The sequence below is a fragment of the Pan troglodytes genome, chromosome 16 (genome assembly GCF_028858775.2).
Source record: "Pan troglodytes isolate AG18354 chromosome 16, NHGRI_mPanTro3-v2.0_pri, whole genome shotgun sequence".
Lineage (NCBI taxonomy): Eukaryota > Metazoa > Chordata > Mammalia > Primates > Hominidae > Pan > Pan troglodytes.
Genome location: NC_072414.2, coordinates 91,376,830 through 91,400,446, shown reverse-complemented (window position 1 = coordinate 91,400,446; position 23,617 = coordinate 91,376,830). Strand labels below are relative to the sequence as shown.

General features: G+C 40.2%; 1 protein-coding gene across 43 annotated transcripts in view; it reads right to left on the bottom strand.

Annotated features, from left to right (window-relative positions):
- Positions 1 to 20,827, bottom strand: part of MEF2A (myocyte enhancer factor 2A) — a 150,603-nt gene extending 129,776 nt beyond the window's left edge. For 6 of the 43 annotated variants that reach the window (XM_016927524.4, XM_003339276.6, XM_009429922.5 and 3 more), the window contains exon 1: positions 20,287 to 20,465. The gene's annotated coding sequence lies outside the window, so the exon portion shown is untranslated. Of the gene's footprint in view, positions 1 to 17,406; positions 17,474 to 19,791; positions 19,941 to 20,286 lie in introns of those variants that run through there. The other 37 variants (XM_054667211.2, XM_016927520.4, XM_016927525.4 and 34 more) reach the window with 18 other exon arrangements.
- Positions 20,828 to 23,617: the final 2,790 nt, after the last annotated feature.

Here is a 23,617-nt window from a genome sequence, read left to right as displayed (position 1 = left end):
ACAAGTAAATATCCACTAAAATGTCTCAACTTAAAAAGGCTCACAATGCAAAGTGTTGGTGAAGATATGGAGAAACTGGAACTCTCATTTACTACTGATGGGACTGTAAAATCATACAACTACTTTGGAAAACAGTTGCACAGTTTCTTATGAAATAAAAGATACATATACCATGTGATCCAGAAATCCCACTCTTTGGTATAATATTCACCCAAGAAAAATGAAAGCATATGTCCATACAAAGGCATGTACTCAAATCTTCATAGCAACTTTATTCATAATACTACCAAAAGTCCATGAAAGGCAAACAGCGAAATTGTAGTTTAAATATAAAAGGAACACTAGTCAACAGAAAAATGGAACAAACTACTGATAGATACAAACACAGATGAATCACGAAAACATTTTGCTGAGGGACAAAAGCCAGACACTAGAGAATACCTATTGCATGATTCCATTTAGGAAAAAAACCTACAAATTTTTAAGATACCACCGAAGAACACAAAAAGATCCACAATTCATACATTATGAAAGCCACTCCTCAACACTGGAAAGCTATAATTTAAAAGATTTTTGTGATTTCACAAAGTTAACACCAAGAACAATCAGCATTACTGTTTGAGTCTGTTTCCTCATCTATAAATAGTATAATATCTATACCTCATAAGTTCAGTTGTGAGAATTAAATAAGCATGTAATGTGCTTAGCACAGTGACTGGCATACACTAAAAACTCCTTAAGTACCAAGTATTTACTGTGGTACACATGACTAATTTCTTAATGACATTCTTATTGAAAAGTCGTCACTGCGTCCAAGACATCAGAAAGGCAAATATTACAGTAAAAGCCAAATTAGAAGTTTTGGAATATATTTAGAATCATTAAATAGCTGAATACTATAATTTTTTTAAAAAACTAATAAGGTCTTAAAATAACAGATTTATTTCAAAACATATAAATAGATACTAATTCACAGGAAACAATATCTTTAAGTCAGTAAAATTTCACACAAGCAAGCATTTAAGGAAGAAAGTGATTATACACACTCACGAAACGAGATTGTTCCAATTACAGGAGGTAAAAAAGAAAAATGACACAAACTTGAATAGGGATGAACAAACAGCAAAGGAGGGTGTAGGATAGACAGATGGGCAGAACACAATTTTGTATAACCTTAACCCTGAAAATAGGAAAGCATCTGAATTTAATATTAAAAAATACAGATAAGAGAATGGTAAGATTAATCCTGTCAACTAGAATAAAGCACAATTCCAGCCCAAGTGCTAGGTAGGTTAAAAAGATAGGTTTTTATACAATCTCCACTAAAACACAACTTATTACATTCTTAGCTAGTGGATGGAGGAGAAGGTAGCATTTGTGTGACAATGTGATAACACAGTAATGCCAAGAAATACGCATTATCCCCCCCATGCCCTTCCACCTCCATCTACATCCACTCAACTACCCAAAGGCCCAAAACATCTGTTCAAACAGCTTCCGTTCTTTTCTGAAAAAATAAAAAAGAAAGTAGCTTTATTGAGATATAATTTACATACAATTCACCCATTTAAAGCATACACTTGAATGTTTTGATATCCTCAGGTATGTGCAACCCTCACCACTATCTAATTCCATAACATTTTCATCACCCTTTAAAAGAACCCCAGTACTAATTAGGACTCACTCCCCATTCCCTATGCCTACCACAGCCCCCTATGGCTCAGTCTCAGGCAGTGGGACACCTACTTTCTGTCTCTATAGATTTGCCTATTCCAGAAATTTCATACAAATGGAATTACACAATATGTGGTCTTTTGTGGCTGGCTTCTTTCACTTGACATGTTTTCAAGATTCATCCCTGTTGCAGCACGTATCTACACTTCATTCCTTTTTATTGCTGAGTAATATTCCCTTGTGTGGAAATACAACCTATTATGCATTCTTTCATCAACAGATGGTCATTTGGGTGATTTCAACTTTTTACCTATTATGACTAATGCTGCCATGAGCATTTGTACACAAGTTTTCACATGAATCTATGTGTTCATTTCTAGCTTCTGTTCTTACAATAAAAAACCTAAGAGTGTCTTCAGATTTTCTGTATCACTGCCTTGGGGTATCTAACATCTTCTCCACAGTGATCCACATATTGGCTGACATTCCCCAGTCATTGCATAGCAACATTTCAGTCAGTAATGAACCACATAAATGACGGTGGTCACATAAGATTATAATGGAGCTGTGCTATATAAGTCTACCATTTTTTATCTTTTATACCATATTTTTACTGTACCCTTTCCATGTTTAGATATGTTTAGATACACGAATACGCACTACTATGTTACAAATGCCTACAGTATTCAGCAGAGTAACATGCTGTAAAGGTTTGTAGACTAGGAGCAATAGGCTATACCAAATATAGCCTAGGTGTGTAGTAGACTGTGCCATCTAAGTTTGTGTAAATACTGTGCACTCTATGACGTCCACAAAGTAACAAAATTGGCTAATGATGCATTTCTCAGAACATATCCCTGTCATTAAGTGACTCATGACTGTACCTATTGTATTTTCCCAAATAAATTATCACTACTACCACCTCAAATCTATAATCAGTAACCATACTGAAAGTTTCCACATTAAACTTAATATTAGCCTGTAATAAATATTAAGGCTAATATTTATTAATACATATTATCAATTACAAATTCATTAGAATTTTAATTCTTCAGATTGAGGATGTGACTTCCCAAATGCTAAGTTTCTATTTGCCCTACTCTTCAGTATCATGGTACAAGCTAATACTCCCAGTATTCCTTCTCAGGCATATGGTGACTGGAATCCATCACTTTTACAGTCCTCAACCACCCAAACACCTGTAACAAGAAGCACACACAAACACAAACTTTAAAAACAGGAACACTTTAAAATGTAATCTTTTGTACTTCACATAATGGCCAAATATGCATGACTTTGGTTAAACAATCTAGTAAAGTGTCGAAGTCTATCAAACAGGTTTCCATATTAATAAGGCTTTTAACCAGAATGTAGAAAAAGTTTGGATGCTCTATTCACGATATTCACCAACTTCCTAAAGTTCTGAACTGGAAGAAGCCTCAGAGGACATTTGAGGAATGCAAACTCTAAAGCTCAGAGAAATGAAATAGAATCCAGGAGTATAATCCCAACTACCAATCTAATCTATATTGAAATAGGGTTCTATCTATTTAAAACGAACAAAAAGCACCTGAACTAATGGAAAATAAAAATTCCAAAAGGTCTTAAAGCTAACTTGACAGATGAACATAACAACTTGGGAGTTCTCTTACAAGTAATGTGACACTCCTAAAGTATTAGTTTGAATCTTAAAAGAAAAATGAGTTTATTTCAGACTATCCTCATAACATCCCCTTTGCTTACACTATGATATCCCTTCTTCCGTGGAAGAGAACTGGGGTGATTTATAGCTACTGCCCTAAGAATTGCACATTACCTACTAACTGTTCTATCTACAACATATCCCAGGATAGTTGCGGCAATTATAAATTACTGTAATACTAGACCTCTCTGCTATAAAAGTCAAGGGAGTGCATCATGCATGTCAAAATTTTACCTACTGTATCTCACAGAAGAAAAAGGCTGACAACTACTTATCTAGACCAGCAGAGCTACAGAGATGACTTTAAAGCCACTATGTCGAAAGCTCAGCTCAGTCCAAATGCTAGATGAATAGCGACTTTGCAAAGCATAAAATCCTGAGTCATTTGTAAGACAGCAATGTAAAGGATTCATTTACATACCACATTTTCACTGAGATGCTACATGAAGAGAATACAAGAAGAAATAAGACAAGCAGAAAAGCCTTCAATGCAGTGTGTATACATCTATTACCTTAGTATAAGGTCAAATATGAAAAATACAGTAAGGCAGAAAAAATACTATCGGATTTTAAAAGAGAAAAACTACTAATGAGAAGGAATCCAGTTTTCAAGGACAGCACAGTCTGGCCTGGGAAAGGAAATCAAGAAGAAAGCGGGATACAAGGAAGAATGACGAAAGGACAATCTTTACCCCCATCTTCCACTCGAAAGCTGTGTATTCCTACCAATTCCCTTCCAACAATCAAAGAATGAGCCTATCACTATGCTTTCTAAAAAAGTATCTTCAGCATTATTCTTTAAGGCCCCAAGCTTTATTAATCATTATTAATGTTAATAATAAGAAAGGACATATACATTATCTTCATTATCTTATATGGGCATATTAAAGAAGGCTTTGGTCACTTCCGCGATTACAAACTGTCAATGGCTCTTTTTTTTCTTTTACCTGAAGAACAAAATTTAAACTGTTGAACATTCCAGCGGCACTAAAAACTGGTCTCGAGCTCTCTTTCCCACTTTACCATCTCTTTTTCTGAAAAACCCTCCAATCTAGCCAAACTGTGTCCAACAAGCAGCTCTTCTTTTTCTGTTTTGGCTCTTTTGCTCAAACTGTTCTATGTGGTGTATTTTTTCCACAACTCTGACAATAAAACTTGATATCCAGTTCAAATGTCAATCCTTCCGTGAAGCATTCCCTGAACACCTCCAAACTCTTCCTCTCCTGAACTCCCTAATCCATTATCATGTGTAAGATTTACACATCACTTAGTAATTAATGGGATTTTACCCTGCCTAAACCATTACCTCCTAGAAGCAAAGAGCTATATCTTATATATGTTTCCATTTCAGAATCAACAATATAGAAATAATCACTAAAACAGTGAGAAACAGATAAGGGACAGAGTCCAAAAGAGGAAGGGTTTGGGGGAACCAGAGCCTAGGCCATTGTATGGGGATGATCCATATTTACCAGTTGAAAGAAAAAAACGGGAGGTCAATAAAAAGAAAGAGTTTTGGCAAATGATCACTCAAATGAGGAAATGAAGGTATAATGAGTCTGAGAAGTCATTAAGCCTTGTGGAAACTATGGAAAAAAAAAAGAAAGCTCATAAATGAAGTCCCAATGACAGACACATGGGCATGGAGACCGACTGCCTTTGAACAACATTTGAAAGCCATGTGGATAACTCCAAAGCTGTGTCATTAATAGCAAAAGATTTTAATTTATATTATGATAGAATTCTGATGTTAAAAGCCAATATGCCCTTTAATTCTGGTTGATATTTTTACAAAAATAAATGTATAATGACTAATGAAGTTAAGTCTATTTCTTACTCCAACAGAAAATACTGACAGACTACTTACTATCTCTAAGGAAAAAAATGTTCACAAGTAATAAATATTTTAAGCAACTAATTTATAGAGGAAAACCAAGCATAAAGAACTTCTACACAACTCCAACTTTATGTTAAATCTCTCATGTTAAAAAAACAGATAAAAGGCATAAAAGAGAACTAATTAAGCTACCTAACAGATTTAGTGCCATCTTACTAAACACAATAACAAGTGTAGAGTCAAGGAATAACATCATACCTACCATTTATTGGAAGAAAGGAACAACTGTCAAAACCATAAAATAAAACCAAGAAAACCAAAAGTAGAATAAATATATAAAGAGGTAATGAAGTTTAATTTTCAAAAAGCTAACATCTACCAAACCAATTCACAAGTTTAGAAGTTACCTTTTCAGAAAACATCTTATGTTAGATTGACATTGAAATAAAAAGTACCAAAGGAAGCCCTTGGTCAAATACAGGCCTATAACTCCTTCATATAATAAAACCAAGCCATTTCCTATTTATATTATAGACACAAACCTTTGAATAACCTTGCTTTTCAGAAAAAGCAGTAAGACTTGCAATAACCCAGAACCAGTATTTGCACGTTATCAGAATGAAGTAAGGGCATTTAAATGTAGTTTATTTCTCCTCCTCCACAATACTTTCCAGAGACTCTAGCTCACCAGTGGAAGTTGACTGCCTATGTCTTTTCATAACTAAAAGCTTTATTAGCATGGGCAGGATAAGTCAATGGGTTTTCCTCACCCCTCTCAAAGTAAAGACTTGCCACATTGGTGCAAGTGTATCTATGCACTAAAATACTATCCCTAAACCATGTGAAAAAACAAGAAAGGAAAAGGAAATTCTATTCCAAACCACACAGCACAGCCTGAAGACAAAGAATGTTGACAATGCAAAACTGTGAGGGGGGCGGGGGAAGTCACCAAATCCCAGCCATTGATCCCTCAAACTGTCATTCACCCCAGCTCTTTGACTGATCCCCCAAACTCTCATCCATCCGAAACCCCAAAGCTTTGTGGCAAGAGGCTAGCAATGGGACCTAAGGATCATCTGGAAAGATCATCAGAAATATTAAACCCACCCTAAAATCTGAAAATAGTGGAGAAGTTTCTGGAGAGATCAGAACACAGACTACAGGGAAGGAATTTCAAAATTCTCTTGATTTAAAGGGCCACATAAAGAGGCGCACCGAAACACACAGCTTCTGGCAGCAGGCAAAAATGGGCAAAAGGGAGAGGAAACTGTTCTTCAGTAACTGTAAGGTAAAAGGAAAAAGAAAAGGGAATAGTTAAGGTCCTACAAGACCTTAAAAGACTCATAAAATTGCAAGTCCCACAACTCTTCTCCAACCATTGAAACAAATGAAAATCACTGAAGTAATAGGACTACTCTATACTGACAAAAGAGGGAATCAATAAACTAGGAATACTATAAAACACTCAATACTATAAAAATAAACAAGGCTGGGCACAGTGACTCACGCCTGTAATCCCAGCACTTTGGGAGGTTGAGGCAAGTGGATCACTTGAGGCCGGGAGTCCGAGACCAGGCTGGCCAACATGGCGAAACCCCGTCTCTACTAAAAATACAAAAACTTAGCCAGGCATGGTGGCACGTGCCTGTAATCCCAGCTACTTGGGAGGCTGCAGCACAAGAATCGCTTGACTATGGGAGGCAGAGGTTGCACTGAGCTGAGATCATGCCACTGCATTCCAGCCTGGGTGACAGAGTGAGACTCTGTCTCAAAAAAAAGGACAAAAGAAAAATAAAGTCCAGAAAATTAAGAAAGAGAATGTGGTACATATCCAGCAAGGAACCCTGCCCCACCCTCCACTGACCGAAAAAAAAAAACCCTAAAGCAGAAAAAAAAAACTATAAGCCAATACTCTAAACAGAATTAAATACATTCAAACAAGCATTTGATGATATGAAAACTACCGTGAATCAGAAATCTAAAAACTAAATGGACAAAATACAAAGAGCAATTTAAAAGGTGGCTAAATTCAGACAAGAAATGGGAAAAAATACAACATTAGTACAGAAATGAAGACTGAATTGCAAGGCACCCAAGAAAGAAGTGATTCAAATGAAAATGAGCTACCACAGGTCATGTGTTATGAGCCCCATCTATCCACATCTGGTGTTAGGTTTCATCTGACAACTCTCCTTCCACCATTTCACAGTAACTCAAAAGCCACACACCTTAGGACACTCACATAAGCAAACTTCATGCCTTTTTCATGGTAAAGTAACACATTTATCATGTACTTATATATTCCTTAATGATTTAACATGTCTAAAACCATGCCACTGTTTTAATCAGGTTTAAGTTCCAATCCTTTCTTTTACTGTGTCAGTGACAAAGTTTTTGAATGCTATGTCTCTAACTTCATTGATCACACGAACCCTGTGGCTTTCATTGCATGATTATGCACACATAGTGATTTTGGGGAATAAATATGCTGCGTTATAGCAGAATTGACTGTGGATGTGAGTAAATGTGTGGGTTCGTATACACACATATTTCTTAGCTCTGTCTGCTGAGAAGGAAAAAGACTCCCCAGTAGCAATAAGCGGCAGTCCTAGTACCCAGATCTCGGTTTCTAAATGCTATCCCCCAAAACAAGGAGCCAGGGCTTTGTGGAAAAGAAGATGATTACAGGGTTGGAGCTGGTAAAATGCAAGATGAGCCTGAAGTTTCTCAGGAACTTTTCAGTACCAGAAAGTGAAGAAGAGCTTTCAAGCTGAAGGGAGCATGTAAAAACGACAAGGAACCAACCGGACAGAGCTCTCAATGCCAAAGCAGAACGATCTGAGCAGTAACATAAGCGACAGCATCAGATTGCAACCTAGAAAATAAAAACCTCTGAGTCCATACTGATATAAATGAATGAATAAATAAACGAGGGAGAAGGGACACTTCTTCACTGAAGAATTTTAATAAATGAGAAAGGAACAAGGAAATCACAAAATCACCATGAGGTTAATACTACAGTAGTAGGTATCACAGATAAGTTCCAGCAATGAATGCTGAAGTGAATGGATGAAAGTTGGAAGAAAAAACAGAAATTAGCATAATCTCAAAGTATCTCCCCAAAAATATTTATCAACTACACTATGACTTTACAGAGGAGAGATCAGCAGATATTACCTTAAGTGAACAAGATTAACGTCATTAGTAATAAGACAGTGACATCCTGTAGCCCCTGATATAAACATATCTCCTGATATGATACCATTACTTCGGTGTATTGCCAAAAATGTATAATCCCACATTAATCATAAGAAAGCATCAGAGAAACCCAAATTGAAAGACATTCTACAAAATAACGACCAGTACTCTTCAAAAAAGCATCAAGATCATAAAGACAACAGAAAAAATGAGTTAATATCAAGATTTCAGGAGACTAAAGAAACACAACGAATAAATGCAATGTGGGATTATGGATTGAAACTTAGAACTTAGAACAGATAAACACCATTAGAAGAAAAACTGATTAAATTCAAAAGAAGGTTTTCATAGTGAAAAGGTAAACAGTATCATACCAGTATTACTTTCCTGGTTTTGGCATTTACATTATGGTTATATAGCTGTCCAACATTAAAGCTGATTTTCCTGGCATTCCTGAAACTAGGTTAATTACCCTTGCAGATGTGTACTCTGCGTCGCACACATCTATTACACATCAAAATCAAGCACAAATCATCTATGTCCACACGCCCCCCGACCGTGAAAGCCAAGCCTTGCTCACTGGTATTCCGCAGCACCTAGCCCAGTGGACTGAATAAAGTAATGAAGTTACCAGTTGTTACCAGTTATTTCAAACTGTGAAATAAATCTTTATGTTTCTTCTAGAATAAGTTATTAAAAACAAAATATATAAGCCAAAGTAACACAATAGTTACAAAGAATTTGAACTCAATAACTCCTGGATCAGAAGCATAATATTCCTTCCACTATGCTTTATAGCACTTAATTTCACTTTCATAAACAATTTAACATTAATTACATATACAGTGTGTAACACAGAGTTAAAAAGGATCTAGCTATCATATCATTGTATAATTAAAGTGATGCCCAGAAAGGTTATTTTACTTGCTAATGAACAAAACAGTATAACACCAATGCCAACATTAGGCATTTTGATGTTCATTAATTATATACTTTAATTTCAGGAATTAGGCTTTTAAATTTTTTAAGTTAAAAACTAAAGTTTATGGCCAGGCGTGGTGGCTCACGCCTGTAATCCCAGCACTTTGGGAGGCCGAGGTGGGTGGATCACGAGGTCAGGAGATCAAGACCATCCTAGCTAACAGGGTGAAACCCCGTCTCTACTAAAAAATACAAAGAAACAAAATTAGCCGGGCGTGGTGGCAGGCGCCTGTAGTCCCAGCTACTCAGGAGGCTGAGGCAGGAGAATGGCGTGAACCTGGGAGGCGGAGCTTGCAGTGAGCCAAGATTGCGCCACTGTACTCCAGCCTGGGTGACAGAGTAAGATTCCGTCTCAAAAAAAAAAAACAACAAAAAAACTAAAGTTTATGTTTATTCTAGAATAACAGTTATTAAAAACAAAATATATAAAATCAACACTTCGCTTAAAAGAAAGGTTTCCACAAAATTAACTAAAATATTATAACAAATACAGGAATAGTTCATTATCATATAAAAGTAATAAAAATAATGTTGGGTCATTATTATAATTATAAACAACAACCTTGTTCAAGACAAATCAACCACGCTCAAGACACTATGAACATATTCACTGAGTAAGTAAAAGATATAAAACAGGATTCATACTCCTGTTTTAAAATGTTTTGGAAAACAAGACCCAACCACTGTAGAATTAAATAGAAGAATTCGGTGAAAGTAGTTATTTAAATTGTTAACACTTTCAAAGAAAACAGTTTCTCCTAGGAGTTTTGGGACTATAAAGATAAATTACAAACTACTGCCCGAGGAATCAGCATAAATTCAAAATTTCTCAGCTTAATAAGCCAAAAGGCTCTAAAACAATGAAACTCCAATATCAATAGCATACCTGCTGCCTGGTTTCTGGTTTCTAAATACTCTTACCCAATAAAGGAAAATTTGAAATAATGTAATGACTGATTCCAGGACAAGAGCAGGAGATGACCATAAGATGAGCCTGGAATATCTTACTGGTCCCGAATGCAAGAAAGTGCTCAACAAATGATGGGGGCATGTTAAAACAACCAATGAGTTAATGTGAAGAAGTTTCCACTAACCAAATGTGGGTTAATTTGGAACATCAAAATGAATACTGGCAGGTAACAGAAAACAACCTACTTAATAAAAAAGAATCCATTATATCATATTGATATCAAAATGAATAGGACAAGGTCTTCTTTAAAACAGACTAGAATGCCCACTAATAAATGGAGAGGGAACGATGGTTAGAAAAACACTATTTTGCAATTCTGTGTAGTAAGTGATTCAGGCAAGAGTAATCAATGAATGCTAAAACCATTCTGTAAGCGTTTGGAGGAGGAAATTTTCAGTCTCCAAGTGTCTCCAACAGATTATTCAGTAATAACAAAGGGGACTATGATACCTTTTGTAATAGAGAAAACTAGCAGGTAAAACCTTAACTAAGTGGTCCAAATAAACATCAACAACATGGTCAAAATGACACCGTACTGCCTCATGATGTGATGCACTGAGGATATACCATCACTTACATGGGATTTTTGCCAAAAATGCAAAACCTGAATCTAATTACAAAGAAGCACCTGGACAAATCCAAACTGATGGACATCCTACAAAACAAAGGGTCTGTACTCTACAAAACCCAAAAATTAAAAAGGCTGAAGAACTGTTCAGATTAAACAATACAAGGGATATAATTAAAATGCATTGTATAATATTGGAATGGGAAAAATATTAAAGGATATTATTGACACTATGGGAGAAATTTCAACATGAACTGTACATTAAACAATAAGATCAATATTAAATTTCTTGAATCCCCCATACTAATGTAAGAATATGCCCTTATTAGGAGATATCAGTTGAAGTATTTAGGGGTAAGGGAACTTGATGTGCGCAACCTCCTCTCAAATGGTTCAACAATAAAAATAATTTTAATAGGAAGAGAACAAAAAAGAGAAAAAGAGATGAGGAAACAGATCTACACAGTGGATTCTTGATATTATATAACAATGCCTGATGTGTTAATGATAATAACATGTCAGGTTTCCTTGTTAGAAATGTACACAGTGCATTAACATAGCATTTCCATCTATCCCTGTATATAACCTGAATTTAATCATACCTGTGATGTTTTGCCACTGACTTTAACTAAATAAACTTGCATCTTTGACATATTCTAGACCAGAGGTCCCCACCCCGGGGCCATAGATCAGTACCAGTCCATGGCCTGTTAGGAATGGGGCCACACAGCAAGAGATGAGCGGCATGCCAGTGAGTGAACCTTCATCTGTATTTACAGCCGCTCCCCATCGCTTGCGTTACCACCTGAGCTCCACCTCCTGTCAGATCAACGGCAACACTTAATTATCGCAGAAGCACAAACCCCACTGTGAACCACACACGCCAAGGATCTAGGTTGTGCACTCCTTATGAGAATCTAATGCCTGATGAGATCATCAGTCACTGTCTCCCATCACCCCAAGATGGGACCCTCTAGTAGCAGGAAAACAAGCTCTGGGCTCCCACTGATTCTACATTATGGTGAGTTGTATAAGTATTTCATCACATAATACAATGTAATAATAATGGAAAATAAAGTGTACAATAAATGTAATGTGCTTGAATCATTTTGAAACCATCCCCTCCCCCCACCATTCATGGAAAAATTGTCTTCTACAAAACTGGTCCCTGGTGCCAAAAAGGCTGGTAATAGCTGCTCTAGGCAGAAGATGTAATCAAGGAGTTTCAAACTGTAAATAAAATAATAATCTCTGTTTCCAGACTTTGTACCCACTCTGCAAATATAAAAAGAGAGCAAGAACGACAAAGCAAATATGGTCCATGGTAACAACTGGTGAATCTGCGGCAGATATAAATGGGAGTTCATTGTACTATTCTTGTAACTTTTCTCTAGGTTTGATTTTTTTCCGAAATAAATTAAAAAAAAAAAAATCTGTCAACCCTAAAACTTTACTTTGTGGAAATTAAGCCATTTCTGAAAGAAAACAAAAACAAAACCTTAACTCCTAGACTCTTCTCTCCCTTTCTCTTCGTAATCCATATCATCAATTAGGTTTATCACCATTAACAAAAAGGTTTTCAGTATCAAAATAAACATTTTGCCAAAGGAATCCCCAATTTACAAATGGGATATGTTCCAAAAGCCTATTTGTAAGTCAGCTATTTAGAATGGGGAATGACTTTCACTATTACAAATGGTGACTGGGTTCCTAATGTTGGCTACAAAAGTTCTTTGATGTATTTTCATTAGCAATACAGCTGAATTAGTAATGTATTTCATGTATACTGTGTTAATTTCCATAAGGTTCCCCCTCAACTTGGAGCTTTTCTATAAACATATGAAATTAGTTGGATAAGCTAGAGGGAAGGAATAGGGCCAGAAGGGATGTTGGTTAGTAAGGAACAACAGAGATATGCATTTCAAACTGGAAATACTTCCCTCAGACAAGATGGCTACTCAGTGCCCAGCAAGAAAGCAAAATAGAATCTGAGGAAACGTCCCTTGTGCTCCATAGCTCTCAAATTCCTGCCCTTAGAATAATGACCGTACGTTAATAGAAAACACATAAAGTAAGATTATAATCTGGAAAGTACCTTTATGATTTTTAAAGTGTGATTTGGGAAAACTGGTCTGTGGTTGGTTATTTCCGTTGATTAGGACAACTTCTTTTTTTTTTTTTTTTTTTTTTTTTGAGACGGAGTCTCGCTGTTGCCCAGGCTGGAGTGCAGTGGCGCGATCTTGGCTCACTGCAGGCTCCGCCTCCCAGGGTTCACGCCATTCTCCTGCCTCAGCCTCCCGCATAGCTGGGACTACTGGTGCCCACCACCACGCCCGGCTAATTTTTTGTATTTTTAGTAGAGACGGGGTTTCACTGTGTTAGCCAGGATGGTCTCGATCTCCTGACCTCGTGATACGCCCGCCTCGGCCTCCCAAAGTGCTGGGATTACAGGTGTGAGCCACCGCGCCCGGCCAATTAGGACAACTTCTACTCAATTCAACATTTACTGAGAATTCACTATATCTACTATAATAGGTTGGTTGGTAGATACTGAGCACACAAAAGAGCCAGCTGGTCCTTGACATAGCAATTCAGCCTAATAGAAGACAGTGACATCAATTATATTCAAATAATCAAATAATATTCTAAATACCTAACATGGGATTTACTCTACAAATAGTGCATGTATCATGGGCTTTAGAAGCACACAAGAGCAAGAGCAAAAAACTTTTGTCTAGGAGATTAAAACTGGTATCACAGATGACATCTGAGCTAAGACTTAAAGGATAAGTAGTTCAATAACTATAACTGTGTGCAAGACAGCATTCCAATCATTGGCAAAAAACAGGAACAAAGATACAGAAGCATCAAATATTTACTATCTTCCAAATGCCAGGCGGCATGCTAATGCCTGGGGATACAGCTAAGAGTAAGATGAACAAGGCCTCTGCCTTTATGGAGTTTACATTCAGGTAATGGACAAATACCATAAATAAGCATTAACTAAACAAACCAGGTATACACAAATTACAATTGTCTTGAAGGAAATAATCTGTGTAAGAGAGTAAAATGACAGACTGCAATATTAAATAGGATGGTCAGATTAGGCCTCTGAGTGAGAAGTGAGATTTGGGCCAAACTCCAAAGTGTTTAGCCAAGCCAGACATTTGAAGAATATCCCAAGGAGGGAGTACAGAAAGTGCAAAAGGCCCTAAAAGAAAAAAGGGTGCAGAGGGTTTAAGAAACACTGAGAGGCCTTCGTGGCTGACATGTGATGAATGAGGGGAAGAATGATGAGAAGGAGAAAGCTCATTCAGGGCCATTTAGGCCACAGAATGGAGGACTTGATTTTGAGAGGGATGGGAAGTCACCAGAAGATTTTAAGCAGAGAAATGATATGATCCAATGTAGGCTCTTAAAATAATTCTCAGGCTGCTGTGTGAAGAAAAAAAAAAAAAAAACTTCTGTGGAGCAAGAAGAAAAAGAAGAAGCCCACTTAGAAAATTACTGCAGTACTTCATGCAAGAGAATGATGGCTTCAAATAAAGAGGTGGCAACGAAGACTAAGAGCAGTGGACTGCTCAAGGCAAATTGTGAAGATGCAACACGACGCGGGGATGGATCGGACTTAAGAGAAATGGAAAGAATCAAGAATAATATCTTAAGTTTTTGGCTTGGGTACTGCCATTTATGGATATGGGGAATGCCAGCAGAGACACCAGGGTTTAGGGGTAGGAAGAAGGCTGGGGGAGAGGGAAAAAATAGCTATATTTTACCCATATCATTTATATTATATTTGAGATTCCAACTAGACTTCCAAGTGAATATCAAACTCAAGAGAAGTCTGGGCTGGAAAAATAAAAGTAGTAGTCATCGGTATGAAAACATATGGCCTTTTCAGATTAGTGCTAATAGTTGGCTTTGACTAGGGCATAGAAACTGAAAGGTGATGGCTGAAAATGAGCCTCAAAAGACACGATGGAATCATATTATAAAGTGAGCCATGACTAATAGCAATAGCAGTAGTAGTAACGATAGTAATGGTAGGAGGAAAATTAATGCAGGTTATATACCAGGCACTGCACTTTATAATACACACCTCATTTAATCCTCTCAAAAACTGTATGAAATAATGTTATAATTACTATTTTATACACTAAGCCTCAAAAATCATAAGAACTTGCCGAAGAACACAAAGTGTAAGTAACTAAGTAAGAACACAGTAAGAACAGTAGGTATTTTAACTTAGGATGGGAAGTCTGTTGTTGTTGTGATTTTTTTTTTTTTTGGAGATGGAGTCTCATTCTATCACCCAGGCTGGAGTGCAGTGGCACGATCTCGGCTCACTGCAACCTCCGCCTCCTGGGTTCAAGCGATTCTCGTGCCTAAGCCTCCAGAGTGGCTGGGATAACAGGTGTGAGCCACTATGCCCGGCTAATTTTTGTATTTTTAGTGGAGACGGGGCTTCACCACGTTGGCCAGGTTGGTCTCAAACTCCCAACCTCAGGTGATCTGCCCGCCTCCACCTCCCAAAGTTCTGGGATTACAGGCATGAGCCACCGCGCCCAGCCAGGAAGTCTGATTTTACAGGCCAATCTTCTATCCCTTACATTACTGCCACTCTATTGATCTCATACGCCTTCAAAAGTTGTTTTTTTTCTCTAAGAAGAAATGACACATAGATCTGAATTTTAGAAATATAATTCCAATTTCTATGTAGAAGATGGACAGCTAAGGATGAGGACGAGAGGTGAAACAGGCAAATATAGTATTAGTCAATGCAAGAGCCGCTTGTTTTATTAAGCCCAAAAGTTACAATTTCTCTTACCAGGTCGAATGGGAAGCAGCCCTTTGTTCCAAGTGTCACAAATCATGCCTCAAATGAATCCAAGTCAACCTGCACATGCATGCTGCTGGTCACGCAAAAGTAACAAAGTAAAAATGTCCAGCTCATGCAGTATAAACTTACTGACCACTACTGAAAACCTTTCTCGAGCATATAATTTTAATAATGGTGAGAATTTTTTTAAGTCCATATATTAAAGGTTTTTGTTTTGTTTTTGCTTTGTTTCGTTTTTATGTTTTCATGTTTTCTTGTTTATTTTGTTTTTGAAGTTTGTATTTTTGTGTAAGGAAGTAAAATTAGTATTAATTCAAGACAACCATAAAAAGACATGCCCGAGTTGGTATTTACTAGAAGTTTGATTAATTAATATGTTTTTCACCCATGTTTGTTCCTCCGGCTTTTATCAACATCACTTGTTAAAATAATGATGAAGTAAATTACCTGCCTTCATACACCAATGTTTAAATATGGTATTCCACCTCACAAAGGATCTAATATTTTTAACTCATATGCTTATGATTTCATCTCGACTAAGATAATTAATTAAAATATTAAATTCAGTAAATATCAATTCTGTAAATATAATTATTAAAATATAAAGCATCTATATAAAAATTTAGTACTTATTAAATAAGTACCAACCTATATCGTGTGCTATGTGTAAGATTTACTAATTAACAAATGGATTTACACTCTTAATTATAATAAACTGGACACAAGGTCCATTTATTATAAGGCACACAGATAAACTATACTCGAGAAAATCATTAATTTCACACCAAATAAAAGTATTTTAAAAATTACAGATTAACTAAAGTTACTTTAAAATATTAAAATAACCTTCAATATTAAAATATTTAAAAACTTTTCTTCAGAAATTAAGCTATTTTAAAATACCTATTCAAGGTAGATTACAGAAGTATTCTTCTAACTTTAAATTTTAAATACCGTATCTTAGAGACCATTCCAACAGACAATCCCTAAAAGACAGAACTCACTGAAGATTGGGAAACTATATTTAACTTGAATCTTTAGAAAAATATTTGGGGAGATTATGGAGATTAGAAACAAACTATGGTTGAAGATCAAAATTCTAATGTTTTAAAACAGCCAATTAAGCGTTTTACGTATAATCTGACAATGAATTTAAGATGCTGGGATATTTTATCCAAAACAAACACATTAAGCATTCTCTATTGATACATTATACGAAATCCTTTTGGTCACAAACACTAAACGTATGGGTACTGGGCAGGGTACCTACATAATCTTCAGAGGAAAGAAGAAACAAAAGCCAGAAGGGAGGCAGGGAGATCAGGCAATACGCATTTTTGCACATGAAGCTTCAGGCAGTGTGCTAGAACTTTTACACTCGCTATCTCATTTAATTCCAACACGGGGCAGGTAGTGTAATTCTATCTCATTTTACAGGAGGTATCTCAACTCTGTCAGCAGTGGAGCTGGATCTGAATCAAGATCTGACTACAGAGTCAAGCAGCCTTCCTTTACTGGGGCTTGCAAATCAGCATATGTTAAAAGCATTCTCTTGCATGAGGTTATCCAGCTTAAAGGGTGATCTGATTTCCATATTTACACTTATTATTTAAACATTAGGAGAGAAGGCACTCACTTCTCCATTTACTAAGAATCCACAGATTTTCTTTCTTATCTAGAAAAAAGAAATAGTGATCATTTTTGGTCCACAAATGGTTTTCTCATAGTGTCATCGCATAAAAAGAAAACTTCAGCTAGACTTTGAAACATTCATATGTACCATGAGTAACCGGGGCACGGTCTGATGACAACACAGAATATGTGAAATTAGAAATGCCCCCAAATCCAGGCCCATCATCACCGTATATTACACTACATTCTTCTTGCCAGACTAAAAGCAGCAAAGGGAGGAAAAAAGATGGTTTTCCAACCTGACAAGCATAATGCTGTTTTTCAGTAACAAATTTCTTCATGGCTTCTTCCTCCTAAATCAGAACACAAATCTACTGAAAAGATTTAGCTAGACTATTTCAAACTCCAAAATCATATTCTAATGAACATTTCCACAATTTCTTAACCACCCTCAGAATATAATGCAATATTCCTCTTTTTGGTAGCCAATTAATGGATGACACTGCTATTGCTGGAATATTAATAAAATTAATATTAACCCACAATGCATGATGGAAAAGGCAAATTGTAATGAAATTGCTTTGAAAAACATAACATCACCATTTGAAACAACTCAACCTTTTTAAGAGATTATTTCCAACTGCATTTACAAAAAAAAATCCTTGTCACACATACCCATATGAAAACAAACTCTAAGAATACAGAAGGAAATTATTCTCAAACCATTAATTCAACATGGTGACATTACAATTATTTCTGGGTGTCAATAAGCTATTTTCCTTCCACTGAACACCCCCCAGAATTTAATTTTTTAAACAACTTTTGAAGGCAAGTAAAGTGTAATTTTAACACTTTTGTTCTAATATGAAATCAAACCACAATTTTATATATAACCATAGTGTGAATTAAAGGAAATAGGTAAGCAAATAATTGCGTTTAGAGAGGTCACCATTACTTCACAGTCACTGTTTTCACTAAGTAGCTACTGGAACCACACTCTTCAACAAAACTGTTCATCTAGAGTCTACAAACATTCAAATCACCAGTTTTAGCTCTTCAGAGTACTTCTGATTATTGTAACACCATTATCACAACTTTTTGCAACAATGCTCACTGAGAATTAAAATAAAGGTGATTCTATTGTCAATTAATGTGTCACCATATATAACAAATACTGATCTTAATGTTTTATGATATACAGGTGTGTGTTTATGACATTTAATATAAACTAATCTAAATCAGCATCTGCTTTAGTGAAAACTCTTGATTCCCTAAAACAAAAGTTGTAATTTACAGAAAAAGAAATGGAGACTGAGCTCTCCAAAAATACACACACACACACACACACACACACACACACAGTACATACAAAAGCCATAAAGGCACAATGCAGTCATTTTTATCCTCACTTCCTAAATTCATATTAAAAGAAATGTCAGTTTTGTATGTTTAAAAAAGAACTATTTTGTTTACCTTTTCCACAGACTGTTCAAGAACTGCCAAGGTAACACAGATTCTAAAACTGACAACTAGAGTACTTAGCAGTTGCCAAAACAACACAGCTGGATTCTTAAAGGGAAAGTACTCTTGGGTAATGTACACCTAATTACAGCTTTAGAGAATCTCCTCTTCATATAGTAATAGATGATACAAGACACAAGGGAAACACACTGCGCTAAAAACCCGAAAAAATGTTAAGACAATGTTTGTTTAAAAATACATATGCTATTGTTAACACATCACAGCAGGCCTTTCTAATAGGGCATTTATTGGAATCCCAATCTCACTGTAAACTAAAACGCAGGTTAACACTATGTTATATTCAAGCTACACACGGTTCCCTGCTGGACCATAACAGGAGGCTCGCTTCACAGCTCAGGAATCTATTTCGGATGTGAGCAACAATTCTACAGCTACACTTTTAAAGAAAAACTGTTTTCTTATTCAGGATTGCTCACCTTTTCCAAACTTGTTTGCACTATCTCACTTACTTTAACCCTCACTGCTCAAAGGCATGAAATCGAGCCAAAAAGCAAAGTTTCTAACACAAAAAATATTTTCTGCGTGCTGGGATCTAACCGGATGGCAGGGGTTCAGCCAGCGGTTCCCTGTGCAGCCCCTCTGTCCCCGCGACGTCTCCCCGCACGATCGGGCGTCCGCAACCGCAGGTGTCCGCCCCAAACACCGACCCCGCCACTGACATCTACACACTCACAGAACTCGTACCTAAGCGTTCCGCCCCGTTGGACCAATCTTCTCCCAAAGCAGAAGTGGGGGAACTTCTTCAAGTCCAACAGGGCAGAAGGCCCCCCGCACTTGGGGCTAATCCCTTCGGGGAGACCCCCGGGCTTGGAGGGAAAAGGGGAAGGAAAGGGCCCTCGGAGCGCACCTTCTCCGGGGTCTCCAGAGAACTCCTTCAACTTTCAAGGAGGCGACGTCCACCACCGCCCCCCGGCCCCAAGCGGTGCGCGCCCGGGAAGGCTGCTCGCCACCAGCCCGCGCGACTGAGCTCCCCTCGGCCCGCCCAGCCGAGCCCCATCCAGCCCCCCCGGCCCGCCCTCAGGGCACCCCGCCCCCACCTCCCCGGGCGCCTAGCTCCTCAGCGCCGACCCCGACCCGACCACCCCTCGCCGCCTCCCAGCACCCTACCCGCCTCCCAGCACCCTACCCGCCCCGCCAATGCGCGAACGCGACCCTGGCCCCCTCCAAGCCGGACACGGCCTCGTCCAGGGGTCCCCGGAGCCCCCCGGGCGACCCTCTCGGCCGCGCCGTCCCCCGCCCCAGCACCTCCACCCCAACCCCTACTCGGTCCCCTAAGCGAGACGCCGCCCCCCTCCAGCACTGCCGGCGCCGCGGACTGAGCCCCGCTGCCCGCGGCCCTCACCGTATCTCCGGAGCAGCTGGCGGGCGCGCACACGCCGCAGCCCGGGCCCGCCACCAGCGCTCCGCGCCGCCCGGAGCCGCCTCTTTCAGCCCGGGACTCGCCGGGACATCCGCGCACGGATCCCCACACCGGGGCTATTTTTAGGAGACAAGCCTCGGCCAGACCGGAACTCGTTCTATGCTGCGCGTGCGCACTACGTCCGCCGCCTCGGTGTCCCTCCGCAGCCCTGCCTCCCCTCCCTCCTGGGTTCCCTTCCTCGCCTCTCCCCATCGGTTTCTTTTCAGGACTGAATTATCCTCTCGGTGGGTTCTAGAGTAATTGGAATGGGAAAGACAAGGGTAGGGCAAAGAGAGTCACGGTGCTTGGAAGCGGGCGCTATTCCACAAGGACGTGGGGGCGGACTATGTTTTTCCGGGTGGGTGAGGAGACGATCACCCGGCACAGGAAGGAGATGACGGCGGCTTGGCGCCGGGGCCGCGGGTTGGAGCTCGCTTTCCTCTGAAGGACCGTGTTCTCCTGGAAGGGATACTGGTCACTTGATGAGGGCCCGGGCGCCTCCCAGGGCGGGGCGGCCCGGCGGCGTCGCGCCCTGCCGCCCCCGCTCCGCCGCTCAGCCGCCGCCACCTCCGTGACCAGCCCCCGGGAGCCCAGGCCGGGAGCGGCCCGGTGACGCGGCGCGTGGCAAATCGCCGCGCGTGGCCTCCAGGGCGGCCAACCCGGGCGGTGGGGCGGCGAGGCTGCTGAGCGGAGCGGGGCGGGGCGGCGCGACGGGACTGGGCGGGGCTCCCGGGGGCGGGGGCGGGGCGCGGGGCCGGGCGGGTCCTTCGGGACGCCCGGGTCAGCCTCCTCCCTCCCTCCCTCGAGGCGCCCTTGGCCTCCCCGGGTGTCGGCTCGCCACGCCCGCATTGTGGCCAGGGCCGCACCTGTGCTCGCCCCGGGGCACGGGCAGGTCACCCTCAGGAGCAAGCACAAGGGGACTCTGGGACCCGGGCCCGGAGAGAAAGGGGGACTTGAAGGGGTCTCGAGGGCGAGAAGGCCCTTTCGGACTGGCCAGCCGAGCTCCCCGGGTCCCAGGACAGTAGCAACCTCCTTATCGTGACTTAATCGTTTCTAGGATGCCTGGGGCGGTAAACTATGTGATGGACATTTTGCATATGACAGCTTATGTAATACTTACAAGGCCCCATGAAGCAGATTCAGTTTCTATTCCCATTTTACAGATGAGGAAAGGGAAGCTGAGCGCTAAAGTGACCTGTCAGGGTCACAGCTTCAGAGTAGGGCCCTGAGGACTTGAACTGACCACTCTGCATGTTGCCTTTTCTGAGATAGGTGCAAAGGGGATAGGCTTGGGACAGCTGTTGTGTTTTCTGGGGGCTACTGATTATGTTTATCGAGGTCTTTAGGAGATGAGCCATTGTTGGCCCTCTCATCCTGAAAGCCGCTCACCTCTGAAGAGTTTTTCGGGGCCACAGTGCCTGCATGTGCCCCCAGAGGTGCCTGTGTAATGGACACGAAGCCAAATGGTTGTTTGCATTTGAAGATGAGAAATTCAGTCCCGCAGCACTTAAAACGAAGTGGTTGGGGTGGGTGAGCAGATGAGCAGAGGCTGTGAGCGGAGGAACTGGGAAGTTACAAAGGGAGCCAGAGACTGGCTGGCTTCCTCCCTCAAGGACAACGGGGCAATGTGCTGGGGAGAGCCCAAAACAAAGGCGGCACATAGACAGCAGACGCCAGAAAATAAACCTGGAGCTCTGCTCAGAGCTCCACAACAGCAGTGTTCAGGGGAGCCAGCAAAAGGAACTGCAGGGACGTTTTTAAAACATGTCAAAATGTGGTGTAAATCAGCAAGTCATGTGGAAATGCATGCTTTTTAACCTGCCAGAAGCTGCAGAGCCGGCTGGATTTGGCTCTTCTGCTCCAAGAGGACAAGAAGAGTTTAATACTTATCCTTTAAAGCTTAGGGTCTGGAGTGGGGGCACAGTGATCAGTGGCCCTCTCCTTGCCACCTGCTGTCACCCTGGAAGAAGAGGCAATGAAAACAGACTGTTCCAAAAGATGTTTTCACCCTTATTGCTCCACTCCGGCTCCCACCCTTCCAGAAATTGAGCCTCCTGAGGCACAGAAGACTCAGCTCAGACTGGCCAGCCCTCACCCATTCCAATGCTATTGTTACCCTCAAAATGTCAAGCAGAGAACTCAACTATGAGTCCAGCCACAGCAGAAATGAAAAGAGTGTTTGCATCACCTTAAAGAGCACCTCTCTCCCCACCACTCTGCATGTCAAAGCCCTTGTCTGAGAATTGCAGGCAGTGGTAAGAAGGAAGGAAGGAAAGGAAGGAGAGAAGGAAAGGAGGAAGGCTAAGTTTAAGAATTGTGGAGCACAGCTATTAGCAGAGCACAATCACTGTTATTTGTAGTAGAAGCAACCAATTTTAGGAAATTGCCACAGCCTCTGTTTCAGCTGTTGAAAACCTATACCTGAAGTCTAGTGTCTCTAGCAACTTCGAGCGCTCAGAAAGACCCTGTGCCGAGCACTTACGTGTGCCACTGGCTTGGAGGGAACTGAGGAGCAGCATCTGTCAGTCTTTCCCCTCTGGCCTCCTTAAAGGCACTCAGGGGTCCAGATGTTTCTGAGCTGCAGGGACTGTGCACTGGGCCAGGCACTGAGATGCAGAGGTGAGAAGGAGCAGCCCTTTCTTCAAAGGGGCTGGCAGGCCGTGGGGAGAATACACCTTAAAACACAACCCATCATGAGGGGTTTCCTAGGGTGCGGGAAGAGCACAGATGATGAGTGCCTAAGGAGGGACAAGAATTAGGGTAGGCTTCTTAGAGGACATAATGCCCACAGTGAATCTGGAAAACCTCCTGGTAGGATGAAAAAAGGGCCCTCACTGTGTCTTGATGAGAAGAATAATGCTCAAGCTGCCTAGAAGCCAAAGGAACCCCTGACGACTTGGCCAGCTTCTCCCTCACCTCTTCTTCCTGACACCCCACTTTCTCCATCCAGAAATTTGAGAAGCTTCTCTGTACACACCAGCCTGTGTCCTCCTGTCTGCAGGGTAAACTCTGCATCAAGTCAATCCATCAAGTCTCCACTTAGGCATCATTTTCTCTAATATGGGGTTTTACTCAACGTATAGTGTATCTCTTTTTGTATGTCTGTTTCCTCCCTTTAGAGAGTGAGCTCCTTGAAGACTAAAACTGTAACTTATTCTTTATTGTATTCACTGTGTCTAGCACAATGCCTGGAATGTCCTAGAAAATCAAATAAATGTTTCTTAAATATTTATGAGCAGACTTTAGGCAGAGGGACCGCTGTGTGCGGGGACCT